Raw genomic sequence first — 17,399 nt, 5'->3', positions numbered from 1 at the left:
GCCCCGATTCCCCGGCGCTTGGCCACCAACCATTCTGGAGGCAGGAGCTGAAACTTAAAAGGGTATTTTACGTTGGGAAAGGCGCCTCCGGAGGGCAGAAGGGCTGGATTTCTAGGATCTGGGGAATTCGGTTTAGGAAAGTGGGCGGGACTTAGGCGTGTCCACAATTACTGTGTGAGTACATGTGACATTATTGTACTGAAGTTTAGCAATGGCAACGGTGAGCGATTTCCACAGAAGTCTTCCTTCATGGAAGCCCTTGTTTTAGTCGAGGAAAACCTTTTCTAAACCTCTACAGATCACAAGCGGTTTATTCAAAGCGGAAAACCCAGACAGGCTGAGAGAAGAGAAAGTAATTCTTGGTTACATTCAGAAAAAAAAAAAAAAAAAAATTAGGAAAAATAATAGGTTTTGTGCTTTCAAATACAAAAATTCATTGCACATCAAGCCTTTCTTCTGACATGTTTATGTCCCTAATATTTAGAGGTGCAAACAGGTTATAGATTTGCGAAAATCTTAAATCAGTAATTTTTCACTATTGCTACAGAAACATTAATTCTGTAAACTAAATTAGTTTTCTAGTTCTCTATGCTGGGGTCAGGTACTGAGAAGTACTCTGGTGTCGTAAAAGTGAAAAAAAGACTCACATTTCTAAAACATTTAGTTGTGTGTGTTTTTATAGATTCCTGTCCTGTGTCGTACATGGTCCTGTTGGACAAGGTTTATTCCTTTGGTTTCATCAACAATTAGTTGTGTATTTTGAGGATCATACTGCTCTATGAGAATTCAAATATTCAGAATATTTCTTTTTAAAAATATATTCTTATTGATTTCAGAGAGAAAGGGAGAGAGAGATAGAAATATCGATGATGAGAGAAACATCAATGGCTGCCTCCTGCACTCACCCCACCCGGGATCGAGCCCGAAACCCGGACAATGTGCCCTTGACTGGAATCAACCAGGGACCCTTACAGTCTACAGGTCCACTGAGCCAAACCGGCTAAGGCCAGGATAGTTAACATTACTTCTGTGTTACTGTAAGGGTGTTTTGCTATGTAGTCGCGTTTCCTCACATTCAGAAAGATAAATAGAAAAGAAAATAGAAAAACAACAAAAGAAACGAAGAAAACCAGAAAGGTAAATGGAAAGATGTTTGAAAATCACTAGGTATCAGGAGTGTTGGAGGTCGCCAAGTTACTCTGCCAGCATCAGCATTGAGAATTCTCCCAGAAAGACCTGGCCATTGTTATAGCAAAAGGTTTTATCTTAGCCTTTGTTATTTAAAACATGCAAAAGAGTTCTACAAATTTGTTCCTCAGGAGAGCACATCAGGTCAGTGATAAACTTTCTGTTGCAAGGAGGAAATGGTGGAGGGTTTTTTCCTCACCTTCCCTGTCCCAGCTTCTGAAACTCATTTATACATTTGGAGAATTTCTTATATTATGATTAATTGGTAAGAGGTAGAACCTGCCTTCTGCAAAGAACCTGGAAATGTCAGTCACTTGCTTTCCCAGAATCTCTTGCTAAGTTAGGACCATAGTCAAGGTCTACATTTTTTAAAATATATTTTTATTGATTTCAGAGAGGAAGGGAGAGGGAGAGAGCTAGAAACATCAATGATGAGAGAGAATCATTGATCGGCTGCCTCCTGCACACCCCCCACTGGGGACCGAGCCCGAAACCCAGGCATGTGCCCTTGACCGGAATCGAACCTGCGACTCATCAGCCTGCAGGCCGACACTCTATCCACTGACCCAAACAGGCTAGGGCAAGGTCTACCTTTGATAATCAGATGTACCCACCAGGGACTTTGAAGAGAGAGCTAAGACACCAAGAAGCAGGAACCCCAAAGAATCTTTTCTGGCAGTGGTGACAGTGGCAGCAAGATAATATCTTCAGAGGAAAAGACCTGGGACAGTGTGGTGTTATAGAAACTAGAAGAGAGTATTCAAGAAGGAAGAATTGCCCTAACCGGTTTGGCTCAGTGGATAGAGCGTCAGCCTGCGGACTCAAGGGTCCCAGGTTCAATTCCAGTCAAGGGCATGTACCTTGGTTGCGGGCACATCCCCAGTGGGGAGTGTGCAGGAGGCAGCTGATCAATGTTTCTCTCTCATTGATGTTCATTTCTGACTCTCTATCCCTCTCCCTTCCTCTCTGTAAAAAATTAATAAAATATTAAAACAAAAAAAAAAAAGAAGGAAGAATTGGCTCTAGCAGGTTTGGCTCAGTGAAGAGAGCATGGGCCTGTGGACTGAAGGTTCCTGCATTCGATCCCAGTCAAGGGCACATACCGGGGTTGAGGCTTGATCCCCAGTAGGGGGTGTGCAGGAGGCAGCTGATCAATGATTCTCTCTCATCATTGTTGTTTTTATTGTTGGACAATAGTGTTAAATAATTCTCTTAGCAGTCTAATAGAAAAATGTCTAATTAGATTTAGAAACTTGGAGATCATTTATTTCAGAGACCATTATTAAGCCTGAAAGAAGGGAGCAAAGTTCAGATTCGAGGAATAAGTGGAAGGTAAAGAAATAGAGATGATGAGAATAGATAACTCTTTTGAGAGATTTGGTTGTAAAGGGGATGTTTCAGTTACTATTGCTCTGTAACAAGCCAACCCAATCTTAATGGCATAACACAAAAACTATTTTATCATGCTCATGGATCCCAAGGGTCAAGAATTTGACAAACCACAGCAGGGGTGACTGATCTCTCTTTCACAATGTCTGGAGAGACTCAAATGGCAGCGGGGGGTGGGGGGTGGGGGGAGTGGGGGGGTGGGGGGGGGCTCAAACTGCTGAGAACTGGGATCATCTACAGCAGTGGTTCTCAACCTTTCTAATGCCGCAACCCTTTAATACAGTTCCTCATGTTGTGGTGACCCCCAACCATAAAATTATTGTCATTGCTACTTCATAACTGTAATTTTGTAACTGTTATGAATCGTCATGTAAATATCTGATATGCAGGATGTATTTTCATTGTTACAAATTGAACATAATTAAAGCATAGTGATTAATCACAAAAACAATATGTAATTATATATGTGTTTTCCGATGATCTTAGGCGACCCCTGTGAAAAGGTCGTTCGACCCCCAAAGGAGTCACAACCCACAGGTTGAGAACCACTGTTTTAATGGGAAAAATGTCAGAGAATTTGGGGTCAAGTTTTAAAACTACTACAGGAAAAGTGTTTAAATGCTGAGGGAGAGCATAGAGATGAGAAAGAGATACTGAATATAAAGGAGGAATAATTGATATGGCTGAGTTTTTATAAATCCAGGGAGGAGATCAAAATCTCAAATAGAGCAACAGTCATCAGATAGGAAAAGTGATAACTTCATTGTCCCTGTTGAAACTGGAGGTCAAAGAGAAGACCATGGACAGTTTTGAGGGGTTAAATGCCTACATATTCTTTGACCCTGCTCCCTTCAAGAGGTTGATCCTAATGATTGTGAATTGGACTTGGTGACTTACTTTTAAGAATAGAATAAAGCAGAAATGGCTCTCGCTGGTTTGGCTCAGTAGCTAGAGCACCAACCTGTGGACTGAAGGGTCCCGGGTTTGATTCTAGTCAAGGGCACATGCCTGGGTTATGGGCTCCATCCCCAGTAGGGGGCGTGCAGGAGGCAGCCGATCAATGACTCTCCCTCACCATTGATGTTTCTATCTCTCTCCCTCTCCCTTCCTCTATGAAATCAATTATATAGCAGAAATGATAGTGTGTGATTTCAGAGTCTTGGTGATAAAAAGGCACTGCAGCTTCCTGCTTGTTCTTCCTCTGTCTTGGATCAGTTGTTCTGGGAGACACTCAGACAGCCCTGTCGAGATGAACTGAGGCTTTCTGCCAACAGCCAGGTGAGTGAGGCATCTTGAAATGCATATTCCAGCCCTAGACAAGCCTTCAGCTGACTGCAGCCCCAGTTAAAAGCTTGACTGAAATCTTATGAGAAACCCCAAGCTAGAATCAACCAGCTAGATGCTCCCAAATTCCTCCTGACCCTCAGAGATCTTGAGAAGTAATGAATGTTTTTTGTTTTAAGCCATTATTTTGTGGGGTAATTTGTTACACAGAAATAGATAACTTAGCCCTGGCCAGTGTGGCTCAGCTGATTGGGAGTTGTCCCGTGCACTGAAACTATTACCTTTTCAAGTCTAATATTTCTTCACTAGAGGCCCGGTGCACAAAAATTTGTGCACTCGAGGGGGGAGTGGGGTCCCCCAGCCCAGCCTGTGCCCTCTCCCAGTCTGGGACCCCTCGGGAGATAACGACCTGCTGGCTTAGGCCTGCTCCCGGGTGGCAGAGGGCAGGCCCAATTCCTAAGTGCCCCCTGGTCAGGCTCAGAGCAGGGCCGATTGGGGAGTTGGGGTGCCGCCCCGTCATGCACAGAGCAGGGCGGATCGGGAGGTTTCCATGCCACTCTCAGTCACGCTCAGGGTAGGGCCGATTGGGGAGTTGGGGCACCGCCCCCTGTCACACTCAAGGCAGGGTCGATGGGGAGGTTGCGGCGCCACCCCCTGTCATGCACAGAGCAGGGCCGATCAGGGGTTTGGGGCGCTGCCCCCTGTCACTCACAGAGCAGGGCCCATCAGGGGGGTTGGGGCTCCGTACCCTGTCACGCACAGAGCAGGGCCCATCAGGGGGTTGAGGAGCTCCCCCCTGTCATGCACAGAGCAGGGCCGATCGGGGGGTTGAGGAGCTCCCCCCTGTCACTCACAGAGTAGGGCCGATAGGGGAGTTGGGACACCGCCCCCTGTCACACACACAGCAGGGCGGATCAGGGGGTTGGGGCGCTGCACCCTGTCACACTCAGGGCAGGGCCAATGGGGAGGTTATGGCTCTACCCTGTCACACACAGAACAAGGCCCGTGGAGGGGGGTTGGGGCACCACCCTCTATCACCCACAGAGCAGGGTCAATCAGGGGGTTGGGGCGCCGCCACTGTCACACTCGGGGCAGGGCCGATGGAGAGGTTATGGCTCTACCCTGTCACACACAGAGCAGGTCCGATCAGGGGGTTGGTGCGCTGCACCCTGTCAAACACAGAGCTGCAGGGCAATCAGGGGATTGGGGAGCTCCCCCCTATCAGGCACAGAGCAGGGCTGATCAGGGGGTTGGGGCACCTTCCCCTGTCACGAACAGAGCAGGGTGGATAGGGAGGTTGTGGCCCCGCCCCCTGTCACACACAGAGCCGCAGGGCGATCAGGGGGTTTGGGCACTGCCCCCTGTCACACTGATCCCGGTGCTGGGAGCCTCGCTGCTCCGCTGATCCCGGTGCCGGGAGGCATATTACCCTTTTACTATATAGAATAGAGGCCTGGTGCGTGGGTGGGGGCCGGCTGGTTTGCCCTGAAGGGTGTCCTGGATCAGGGTGGGGGTCCCCACTGGGGTGCCTGGCCAGTCTGGGTGAGGGGCTGAGGGCTGTTTTCCGGCTGGCGAGTAACTGAAGCTCCCAAGAGTGACTGAAGCTCCCAACCGCTCCTTGTTTTCTTTCTTTTTTTTTTTATTCTGGGCCAGCTTTAGCTCTGAGGCCTCGCTGCTGAAAACATCGATACAATGTTGCGGTCCGGGGCTGACTGAAAGCCGGTTTCTGGGGTTTTGTTTAGCTTCTTATTTACAACATAGTACATAGTTGCTTAGAGTTGCAGCTGAGAGGCCGCAAGTGAGGCGGGGAATGTTGGAGTCCGCAGTCACTGGAGCAAGGAAGCCTCCCTGCTCGCTTCAGTGCATGGCTGCCGGCCGCCATCTTGGCTGACAGTTAATTTGCATAAGGATATGCTGATTAGCCAATGGAAAGGGTAGCGGTCGTACGCTAATTACCATGTTTCTCTTTTATTAGTGTAGATGGCTTTTTCTTTAAGTGATTTCTCATCGTCTCATATTGTTAATACTAGAGGCTCAGTGCATGAAATGTTGTGCAGGGGATTGGGGGCATCCCTCAGCCTGGCCTGTGCCCTCTCGCAATCCGGGACCCCTTGGGTAGGGTCCCTAGGCCTGGCCGATGATCAGGGCCTATCTGGGCTTTCTTCTCCCTCCCACCCTCCAACCCCCGGCAGCCAGTAGCTGGCTCCGCCCCCACTGCTGCCACTGCTTGCCATCTGTGCGGCTCTGCCTCCCCCCACCCTTGCCCCTGGTTGCCTCCCTCTGCAGGTGACAGACATGGGGTGCGATTGCTTGGCTGGTCTGGGCCTCCCTTTTATATATGTAAGTGTGGTGTGTGTGTGTGTAATTTAGTTTACTGTTTTTCTCATGTCGGTTGTATTTGGCCCATGAACTCATGTTTCCTGAGGTATTGGCTACTCTGGCTGATTGCAGTGTTTCTCAGACTGTGGCGAAAAACCAGGTTGCTTTTGTTCCCAATCTGTTGCAGACCTATTTATTGTGTAAAACTTTTCAAATGCCTAGTTTCACTTTGTGTACTAATCATGACCAGGGACATCAGTCTTTGAACCACATTTTGACTAGTATCATCCTAATGCATACTGGGAAAGAGTATTGATTCAGGGTAGTATATTATATTAGCCCAAGCATGTCAAACTCAAAGGCTAACACAGGCCAAATAAGCAAGGTTTAAGTTTATGTGGGCCACAAAAAAACAAAAGCTTCAATTTTCATAGAAATATAGGCTTATTTCGATAGAGACATGCTGAATACAAAGGGCTGAAATAAATGAGTAATCGTTAACATAAAATAATAGAACATTTTAATAAAAATTAATATTTTTTCTTGAACATTAACTTACCAGACATTGAATAACCACACAAATTAATAAGTGTAATGGAAATAAACCTATTTTTCTTGTTATCCGAAAGTGAAACTCTGTTGCGCACACCAAACAAGTCATACAAGACTAAGGACATGGCAATTGGCTGCTAAAATATCTTCTGCTAGTGTTAGTGGAGAGAAATGGTGTGCATGCGCATAAGGCATATAAGGGAAATGAATGCAACACGATTATAGTAATCAGTCATTAGTGAACGTTGTAGCTCATTATTTTTTTATTTTTTATTTTTTTAAATATATTTTATTGATTTTTTACAGAGAGGAAGGGAGAGAGATAGAGAGTTAGAAACATCGATGAGAGAGAAACATCGATCAGCTGCCTCCTGCACATCTCCTACTGGGGATGTGCCCGCAACCCAGGTACATGCCCTTGACCAGAATTGAACCTGGGACCCTTCAGTCCGAAGGCCGACGCTCTATCCACTGAGCCAAACTGGTTTCGGCATGTAGCTCATTATTAATAACTAGAGGCCCGATGCACAAACATTCGTGCAAGCATGGGGCTTCCGCCCTGATAGGTTTGGCTCAGTGGATAGAGCGTCGGCCTGGGGACTGAAGGGTCCCAGGTTTGATTCTGGTCAAGGGCATGTAAAAATGAAGTTATAAAATTTTTATTAAAACATTTCTTACATACTGTGCAGGAGTGAGCTAATTGGTGTTCCTCTCTCTCGAAACATCGATGTTTCTGACTCTCTGTCCCTCTCCCTTCCTCTCTGTAAAAAATCAATAAAATATATTTAAAAAAAAAAAATAAATAAAAAGAATGGGCCTTCCTTCCCCTGGCTGTCGGCACTGCCTTCACTCCGGCCAAGAGCCACCTTTTCACCTTCCCACGCTGCCCAGAGGCCCGGATGGGCTGGGGCAGTGCAGAACACCTGTGTCATTGCCATGGCAACGACGCAAGCGTCCCGCCCTGCCCCCCGGCTGCTCAGTGCCTGTGCACATGCACGCTGCCCACAGGCCTGCCATCTTCGCCAGGTTAATTTGCATACTCACTCCTGATTGGCTGTGGTGTTGTCATGGAGATCCGGTCAGTTTACATATTTGTCTATTATTGGTGTAGATTCTATACAATAAAAGCCTAATGTGCTAAGTGTCCGACCATTCATTCGACCGTTCAGCCAGTCACTATGATGCACACTGACCACCAGGGGCAGACGCTCCAACCGGTAGGTTAGCTTGCTGCTGGGGTCCGGCCGATTGGGACTGGGCGAGACAGGCTGAACACACCCTGGAGCCAACCTCCTACGGTCCCTCCCTGGCCTCTAAAATATTTCTTCTAATTAATTTTCTTTCAATGTGCACAAATCTTTGCACCAGGCCTCTAGTTGTGTATAACAGGACATTGTAAAAATGAAGTTATAAAATTTTTATTAAAACATTTCTTACATACTGTTATATTGGCTGGGCCACAAAAATATTCACTGTGGGCTGCATGCAGCCCACGGACCTCGAGTTTGACATGCTTGTATTTGCCTTTCCAACTATTGGCTTCCTTCACTCTGAGGGGATTATACATCACCACCCATTGCTATGTGACTTTCAAGGCCTCTCTGGAGAGAGAGTGCATGTCCCTGTCCCGTTGCCTAGTTTGGTTTATTACAAAGCAGGTGCTGAGATAGAGTTGGGAATATAAAAGGAGTAATGGGGACTAACTCCTATGAGAAAAGGGAGAGGAAGCAGGATTGAGAAAAGAGGTCAGTGACCAGATTTCTGCCCGCCCATTGGGAATCTCTGGAGCAAGCATTGCCTGATGGAGAAGTCCCATGCTTGGCCAGGCTGTTAGAAAGCAAAGCAGCTGAAGGCACTAACAGTTGGAAGCTGTCAGCAAGTTCCCTCACGAAGAGGGAACTCAGTAACACACCTCTCCTGGTCTGCCTCATCACCCTTCTCAGCTCTGTGGTGGTGAGCCTGGGGAGCTCTTTCAGTCAGTCAATAAACATTCATTAGGCACCTCTTATACACCAGGCACTTAGCTAGACACTAGTGCTACAAAGATGACTGGAGCTCTGGCCAGGTAGCTGAGTTGGTTGGAGCATTGTTTGGAGTGCCAAACCCGTACACTAAAAGGTTGTGGTTCAATTCCTGGTCAGGGTACATATCCAGGTTATGGGTTCCTTCCTCTGGGGACTGTACTAGAGACAACAGATTGACCTTTACCTCTCACATCAATGTTTCTCTCTCCCTCTCTCTTTAAAATAAATAAACATATCCTCAGGTGATGATTTTTAAAACACACACACACAAAGATACTGGAATACCTTCTTTCTTTTTTCTTTTAGAACATTTTCAAAGAAATTCTTTGTTCAAATAAGACTCCATCCCTGCAAAGGAATCTCCCCATCCAGTGGGAGAAAAGCTAGCACTACTTGTGGAGTATTTTTAAATTCATGAATTTATGAACTTTTACTCATTCATATTATAAGCTGAAATGTGCTAAATGCAAAAGATTGAGAAGCTCTAGAACCTAGCAAAGGATCTGAAAAGTAGTAAGCATTGGAAAAGTATTGCTAGCTAAAACACTATGAGAATTGAGAGGAGGGAAAAGTCTTTTTTTTCCCCTGAGGAGAAGATTTGTTTATCATTGACAAAAATAGGTGAACAATTAAAATTTTTTTAAAAAGTATATTTTTATTAAATACAGAGAGGAAGGGAGAAAGAGAGAGAGAGAGAAACATCAGTGATGAGAGAGAATCATTGATCAGCTGCCTCCTGCACGCCCCCTACTGGGAATCCAACCCTGACTTACTGGCCACTGAGGCATGCTGGCCAGGCTGGGCTAAATTCTTAAAAATCAATTACAATCTATTCAGCTGATGCAAGGATTCAAATAAAACTCACAAATAGACAAATTTATCCTTTTTTTCAATATATTTTTTAAATTAATTTTAGGGAGGAAGGGAGAGGGAGATAGAAGCATCCTATCTAATAAAGAGGGAATATGCAAAATGACCATCACGCTGTAACAAGATGGCTGTGCTCACAGTAGAAGCAGGGATTCCGTAACACAAGATGGCTGCGCCCACAGCAGAGGCCGAGTTACCGTAAGGAGCCTTAAGGAGCAATCAGCAGGGACCTGAGGCTGTGTGGCGCTGGGCCAGGGCAGGGGACCTGAGGCTGCGCCCCCCGCCTGGTGAGGTTTGACAGAGGACCTCAGGCCACGGCCCCACCCTGGTGCCAGGTTGGGGGACCTCAGGCCATGCTCCCCGCCCCGCAGGGCTTGATGGGGGACCTCAGGCAGTGCCCCTCTCCCAGCAGGGCTTGATGGGGGACCTCAGGGTGCACCCCCCGCCCTGGTGTTGGGCTGGGGGACCTGAGGCTGTGCCCCCCGCCCTGGTGCCAGGCTGGGGGACCTGAGGCCACACCCCTCCCATGCGGGGCTTGACAGGAGACCTCAAGGCACACCCCCCGGCCTGGGGCCAGGAGACCTCAGGCCATGCCCCTCCCCCCCAGCCCCGGCACCGGGCCAGGTGACCTGAGGCTGTGCCCCCCACTCAGTGGGGCTTGACTGGGGTGGGGCCGGCCGAGTCTGGATCTTGCCCAATGGGGGTGGGGCCAGCTGGGTCTGGGTCTTGCATGATTTCAAGGCGCACATGGATGGGCAGGGACTTGACTCTGGCTCCCGTGGCACGCCCCAGACCCTGACAGGAGGAAGCTTTTCATATACATTTTACTAATTTTCTTTCATCTCTGACACTTCTATTATAGAGAAAGAACAAATAGCAATATTAAAATATTTCCTCTAATTAATTCCTTTTTAATGTGCATGAATTTCGTGCACCGGGTCACTAGTCAATAATAAGACTCATTGATCAGCTTCCTCCTGCACACCCCACAATGGGGATCGAGCCTATAACCTGGGCATGTGCCCTGACCAGGAATCAAACCTGTGACCTGGTTCATAGGTTGATGCTCAACCGCTGAGCCATGCTGCCTGGGTGACAAATTTATCTTCATAGTTTACCTATCCTGCTGCCTCTTTCAAGCCCTCCCACAATCCATAATTTTCTTCCCTTCCTCCCAATCATAATAAAAACTCTCGTTCCCTAACTCAGGGTATCATTCTGATTAGTTTGCTATAATGCTTCATAACAAGTTAAGAATGATTTTTAAATTTCTGCAATTTTATTTGCATTTTAAAAGAGTAGGTGTTTTGCCGAAACCGGTTTGGCTCAGTGGATAGAGCGTCGGTCTGCAGACTGAAAGGTCCCAGATTCGATTCCGGTCAAGGGCATGTACCTGGGTTGCGGGCACATCCCTGGTGGGAGGTGTGCAGGAGGCAGCTGATCGATGTTTCTAACTATCTCTCTCCCTTCCTCTCTGTAAAAAATCAATAAAATATATTTTAAAAAAAAAGAGTAGGTGTTTAAACACCAATCATTCTGTAAATGATAGAGGAGCTGGATTGATCCTTGCCAACCACTATGGGGTGCGGCTACAGTGTTTTGGACAGGTTCAAGCCTCGGACAAATGAGAGGGCACAGTCCTCTCATGGTCACATGCAAGTCCCAGCTGGAGGGCAGAGCCTTCCCAGCACAATTATAGCCAACAGCTATAGTTGTAAGCTTGAGCCTGTGGTCCGAACACCTGGCCCCACGTGCCTGAGTGATAGAGTTCAGGTGCATGTAGTTGAGTAGGATTGAAACCCAGGAGAATGTTGTAAACATCTTGATCACACCCTTACTTTGCCTCATAGCATCTGCTATAAAATAAAGACACGGCTTATGGGTGTTGGCGCTGTCCATCAGAGGGGCAGCATCCCACCGAGACCCAGCTTTCATTCTCTTGTCTGTCTTTTCTAAGCCTTTCATCGCCCCCACTCAGGGTCACTGAACCAGGCTGAGCTGGCATGAGTATGCCAAGGCCGTGCCGGCTCCCCACAAACCACCACTACCACTTCCTCCCTTCTTCAGAAGTATATTTTCATCCTGAGGAGTTAGAAATAAAGTATATGCAATTAGCCTTATAGCTTCATCTTATTGTTCTTCCCTGCTTCTGAAAGCAAAATTGAGAATAATATTAGGAGTTCCAAATCCTGGGCTCCTGAGAGCTTGACACGACTGCCTGCTGTGCTCGTTGTTGGGTGGCCCAGGCCTTGAGCAGATTGGCAGATGAGGCTGTTCGCCCGCAGACATGCCCCCAGGGTTGCTAATGTGGGCGAATCCTTTCGTTCGAGTGGTGCAGGCAGGGGTTTCCAAGGGAGGAGCCTACCGGGGCGTTTTCACCCAGTGACAAGTCTGCTGGAGAGGCACCCACATTATCACATTAGAACAGTGGGAAAGACATGGTGTATGACTTCAGTGGTCGCTTTCCCAGTGACTGCCACTTCAGTGCCCCAGTAAAACTCAAACCCGTGGCTGGTTGAGGCTAAGTAGGCACAGACCTAATATGCTGATTTCCAGTGGTCTCTGAAAAGAAAACAGGAACAGTCTACCTCAGAGGCTGGGCAGGAAAAGTTGGCTTCCCCATAGCACCGTGCTCTGAAATTTAGCAAACTGTATTAACGTGCCTCTTTGACTTGTCAGTCATTCCCACCAGATCATAAGATAGATGAGGGCGGGGCTCATCTCTCCCCAGTATCCCCAGCACTTAAAGATCCTCAATGACCATTAGAAGAAAGAACAATGTTGAGGGGCCACTATGCAAAACATAAGGTGTGGTTCCTACTCTCAAGAAGCAGGGATTTGGGGAAAGGAAGTCCACTGAAAGTTTTCACTAGGTTGGAGAAGTGTATATGGGTGTGTAGAGTGAGGAAGAGATAAGAAAGCAGAAGAAAATGCAAGTAAATGCAACATGAAAGGGAATGGCATTTTTAGAGAGTAATCCAGAAGATGCAAGTAAGAGGGTGAGGTCACCTTTGCAGTTGATGCCAGTTTGGATGCATTTATAGGAATACTAGAGGCCCAGTGCACAGATTTGTGCACTGGTGGGGTCCCTCAACCTGGCCTGCGCCCTCTCGCAATCCGGGACCTCTAGGGGGATGTCCGACTGTCGGTTTCGGCCCGATCCGCACAGGCCAGGGCTGGGCTCAACCAGAACTGCCCTTCAGAGCACATACACAGCCGCTCCTATGGCTTGGCTCTTCACCACAAGGTGGTTGAGTTCCATTGTGAAGCAAACCCAAGTGGAAGGTGCATGGCCTTCCCTAGCCTTAGAAATCACAACATCGCTTCCACAGTAATTTACAGGGCATAGTATGAGCCCACCCAGACTCTGGGGAGACTACGAAGACCCCCACCTCTCAACAGAATTATTAAAATAATTTACTGCTATTTTCAAAAACTACAGACATAAATCATAAAAATAATAGACTCATGACTGTTCTTTGGCCAAAGAGATCTAAATAGAAGGTGTCTCAGCATTTATCCCTGCTTAGCCCACAGGGCTGGGGGCTGGGGGAGGAGACAAAGGAGAGGGCTCTTCAGCTCCCCATCATCTTCCCATGTTTGTTACAGAATCATTTAAAAAATTCACCAAAGCTTCTGCAAAGCTAAGCTAAAATTAGATGTATTGCTAATTTGGTAGTGACAAGATTATTTTGGCCCCAAATAACTTTTTAAAAGGACACTTAAGAGGCTATATTTTAGCCATGAAAGATTTATGAAAGACATCTTTCTTCTTAATGACTAGTGAGAAGACGTCTTTTCCACTGGTTGGGAATAAATTCAGCAGATGCCTGAAAAGAGACATGTCTAAAAATCACTTTCCCTCTTCCTCATTTTCCTCCTAGCCCCCTTCCCTTCCTGAATGATTTGGAGGAAATTCCTTTATTAAGCACCTACAATGTGCTAAGTATTATTGTTGTCACTTCCGTAACATTTCGAAGGACAGAGTTAGCAGCCAATTTAATAGCATGATTCAGATATAATATTTCGGAGATTGACACACTTTTCCTGTAAATGACCAAATAGCACTCATGCTTTGCAGGCAATACAGTTTCTTTTACAACTATTCAACTTTGTTGTTTTAGCAAAAAGCAGCCATAGACCATCTATATATATATGAAAAGCCAGCGACCGGAACACCGGAACGACCGGAACGACCAGAATGACCGGTTGCTATGATGCCCACTGTGGCCAGCGAACCGGCCCAGCCCTGTCCCTGATCGGCCCGCCCCACCCCGATTGGCCGGCAGCCCCTCTTCCAGGCCGGCCCCACCCCAGATCAGCGCCCCCATCCCAATTAGGGGAAGGTAAGCCGGCCAACCACCTGCAGCCCCTCCCCCTGGCCATTCCCACCCCCAATGGGCCCCCACCACCCTGATCGGCCTGCGAGACCTCCCTCCAGCCAGCTCCACCCCTGATCTGCCCTCCCTCTCCAAATCAGGGGCAGGTATGGCCGGTCAACCACCTTGGTCCCTCCCCCAGCTGCTGACCCCCAATCGGCCCCCCCTCACCCCATTCAGGGGCAGGACTGGCTGGCTCACCGCCCACAGCCCCTCCCCACGGCTGGCCCTGCCCCCAATCAGACCCCCACACTCCAATCAGGGGTGGGGCCCGCCAGCCATACACCCGCGGCCCTTCTCCTTAGCCAGCCTGGCCCTGATCAGGCCCAATCGTGGGGGGCTGGCCAGACAACCTCCCCCCATCTCCTCCTCCCAACAGGCCGGGCCCTGATCTGCCCCTATTGGGGCCGGGCCAGCTGGACCCCACCCATGTATGAATTCATGCACCGGGCCTCTAGTGTGTGTGTGTGTGTGTGTGTGTGTGTGTATGTATTACTGTGTTCCAATGAAATGTAATTTATGGATACTTAAATTTGACTTTCATATAATTTCCACGTCACCAAAAATTATTCCGCTTTTGATTTTATTTAACCATTTAAAATTTAAAAACCAACTTTAGTTCATGAACAAAAGTTAGCAGTAGGCCCGGGTTGCTCTATGGTCTGTACTTCGCCTACGTCTGCAAAATTGAAGAAGAAAACAGGGCACTGAATTGTGTGTACAGCATGATTTTTTATGACTCAAAAAAGGAGATCGACACATAAACAAAAGGCTGGAACTAAATCTGTAAGATATAGTTGTATTGCTATGCTGAGATTATGGTCAATTTTATTCCCTTTACTTTTTGATAGTTATTGATGGTAATATTTTACTTTAATGATAGAAATAAAAACATTTTGAAAGAATAAATGTGGTAGTGTTCACATTTACCAAAATTCATGAAGAGGGGGAAAATTTGAATGACTCCTGTGGTACTGGATTGAACCTGAGTTATTTCTATATGTCTCTATCCAGATATAAATCTGTCATTCTATTTATCCATGTAGCCATCTATCTATGAGCAATGTCCACGGAGAGTGCATGAAAGCAGCAACACTTCTAAAGCAATGAACACACCTCGAACCCGGGTTTTGGTTTCTAAATAACTGCTCTCCACTAAAAAGAACCAAGGTTTGCCCCAGCAGTTAGTTGCTCAGTTGGTTGGAACTCCGTCCTGTCCCGACTTTGCAGTTTCAACTTCTGGTCAGGGCACTGTTACCTGTTATGGTAAGAAACATTCAAACCCGTGAAGAATTTTTGTGAGTTTATTTGAGCCAAACTGTCAACAAATGCTGGGAAGCAGAATCTCAAAGGATTGAGATAATGCTCTGGAGAATGTCAGTTTTGCACCTTGTTTTTTTTTTTTTTTTTAACTTTTTTTTTTTTTATTTTTTTATTTTTTTTTTTTTTTATTTTTTATTTTCCTCTTAAAGTATTACAAAGGGTATTACATAAGTATCCTTTTTCCCCCCCCCCCCGCCCTTGACAAACCACTACCCTCCCTTACCCCCCCAGTGTCTTATGTCCATTAGTTATGCTTATATGCATGCATACAAGTCCTTCGGTTGATCTCTTACTCCCCTCCCTCCTGCCCCCCAACTCTCTCTGGCCTTCCCACTGCAGTTTGACAATCAGTTTGAGGCAGCTCTGCCTCTGTATCTATTATTGTTCAAAAGTTTGTAATGGTCTTTGTTATCCATGAATGAGTGAGATCATGTGGTATTTTTCCTTCATTGACTGGCTTGTTTCACTTAGCATAATGCTCTCCAGTTCCATCCATGATGTTGCAAATGGTAGGAGTTCCTTCTTTTTAACAGCAGCATAGTATTCCATCGTGTAGATGTACCACAGTTTTCTAATCCATTCATCTACTGATGGGCACTTAGGCTGTTTCCAGATCTTAGCTATGGTGAATTGTGCTGCTATGAACATCTGGGTGCATATATCCTTTCTGATAGGTGTTTCTGGTTTCTTGGGATATATTCCTAGTAGTGGGATCACAGGGTCAAATGGGAGTTCCATTTCCAATTTTTTGAGGAACCTCCATACTGCCTTCCATAGTGGCTGCACCAGTCTGCATTCCCACCAGCAGTTGCACCTTGTTTTATACATTACAATCAAAAGGGGAGATGCGCCGAAACCGGTTTGGCTCAGTGGATAGAGCTTCGGCCTGAGGACTGAAAGGTCCCGGGTTCGATTCTGGTCAAGGGCATGTACCTTGGTTGCAGGCACATCCACAGTAGGAGGTGTGCAGGAGGCAGCTGATCGATGTTTCTCTCTCATCGATGTTTCTAATTCTCTATCTCTCTCCCTTCCTCTCTGTAAAAAGTCAATAAAATATATTTAGAAATAATAAAAAAAAGGGGGGGACATGTAAGTGGGTTACATGAAATCCATTGGTGATAGATTAGGGAAGTGGGAGAAAGCAAAGTGCTGGTGGTGGGGGACCTCTGGGATTGGAAAAGAAGTAAAGTGATAGACACATCTTTTACGTAGGTGGGTGAAAGATAGTTAACAGTCAACAATTCACTCGATAACAATGAGCTGATTTATGGTCTCTGAAGAGTGGTGCCTGTGCTTTGAGGGGGTCCAGATAAAGGGAAATTACTTTGACATTCCACCGATATGTTATCCTAGATGCAAAAAGACAACAGACAGGCTCAGTGAAGGTTAAGATTGACCTTTGTCATGGAAGATACTGACCTAGGACATAACAGCCCACCATAAACTGCTTTTTAGTCTTTTTTTTTTCTCAATGTCTCCCCATTCACAATACAGACCAGGCAAAGAGCCTGAGCTGAGGTGTCTATGGGGTAAGTTTACTCTGCCTCCTATTTCTGTACAGTCAGTGTAAGAACACAGCCTGTGGTAAGCACCAGGAGGCCTGCTTTTTAGCCTTAAAAGTTTTAATTTCAGGCCATTCTTTGTGGTTACTTTAGGTCTGTGAGTATGTAAGGCTGCCATGCAGGCCTTCCCTGAGCCCGACAAGTTAGCATGTGGCCCCTTTTCATCCACTGCACATATGTAGATTGGGGGTTCCATCCCTGGTTGGGGCACCACATGGGAGGCAAGAGATCAATGTTTCTTTCTCACATAGATGTCTTCTCTCTCTCTCTCTCTCTCTCTCTCTCAAAATCAGTAAACATATGCTTGGGTGTGGATTACAAAAATAAGATAAATAAAAAGATCCAATGCTCCTTGGAGAAGTATCTGATTCCAGGGCTGGCACAGGGATAAAGTACAAGATGAGCCTGCAACATCATGTGCAAGAAAGGAAGTGACCATGGGGGCATGTCAAATGGACACAAAGGCTGGCTTAAATGAGCTTCCACTGGCCAAATTGGGACAATTTGAT

The 17,399-nt window shown here is 46.6% G+C and overlaps 1 non-coding gene across 1 annotated transcript; it reads right to left on the bottom strand.

Moving 5' to 3' along the window:
• Positions 1–16,797: 16,797 nt before the first annotated feature.
• LOC139004715 (small nucleolar RNA SNORA51) lies at positions 16,798–16,929 on the bottom strand. Its single transcript, XR_011470551.1, has one exon. It is a non-coding gene; the product is annotated as a small nucleolar RNA SNORA51 (small nucleolar RNA).
• Positions 16,930–17,399: the final 470 nt, after the last annotated feature.

Source organism: Myotis yumanensis, unplaced genomic scaffold, assembly GCF_028538775.1.
Source record: "Myotis yumanensis isolate MYYU_CA2020_CCGP unplaced genomic scaffold, mMyoYum1.0.hap1 SCAF_2, whole genome shotgun sequence".
Classification (NCBI taxonomy): Eukaryota; Metazoa; Chordata; class Mammalia; order Chiroptera; family Vespertilionidae; genus Myotis; species Myotis yumanensis.
This window is presented reverse-complemented; position numbering and strand designations above follow the sequence as displayed.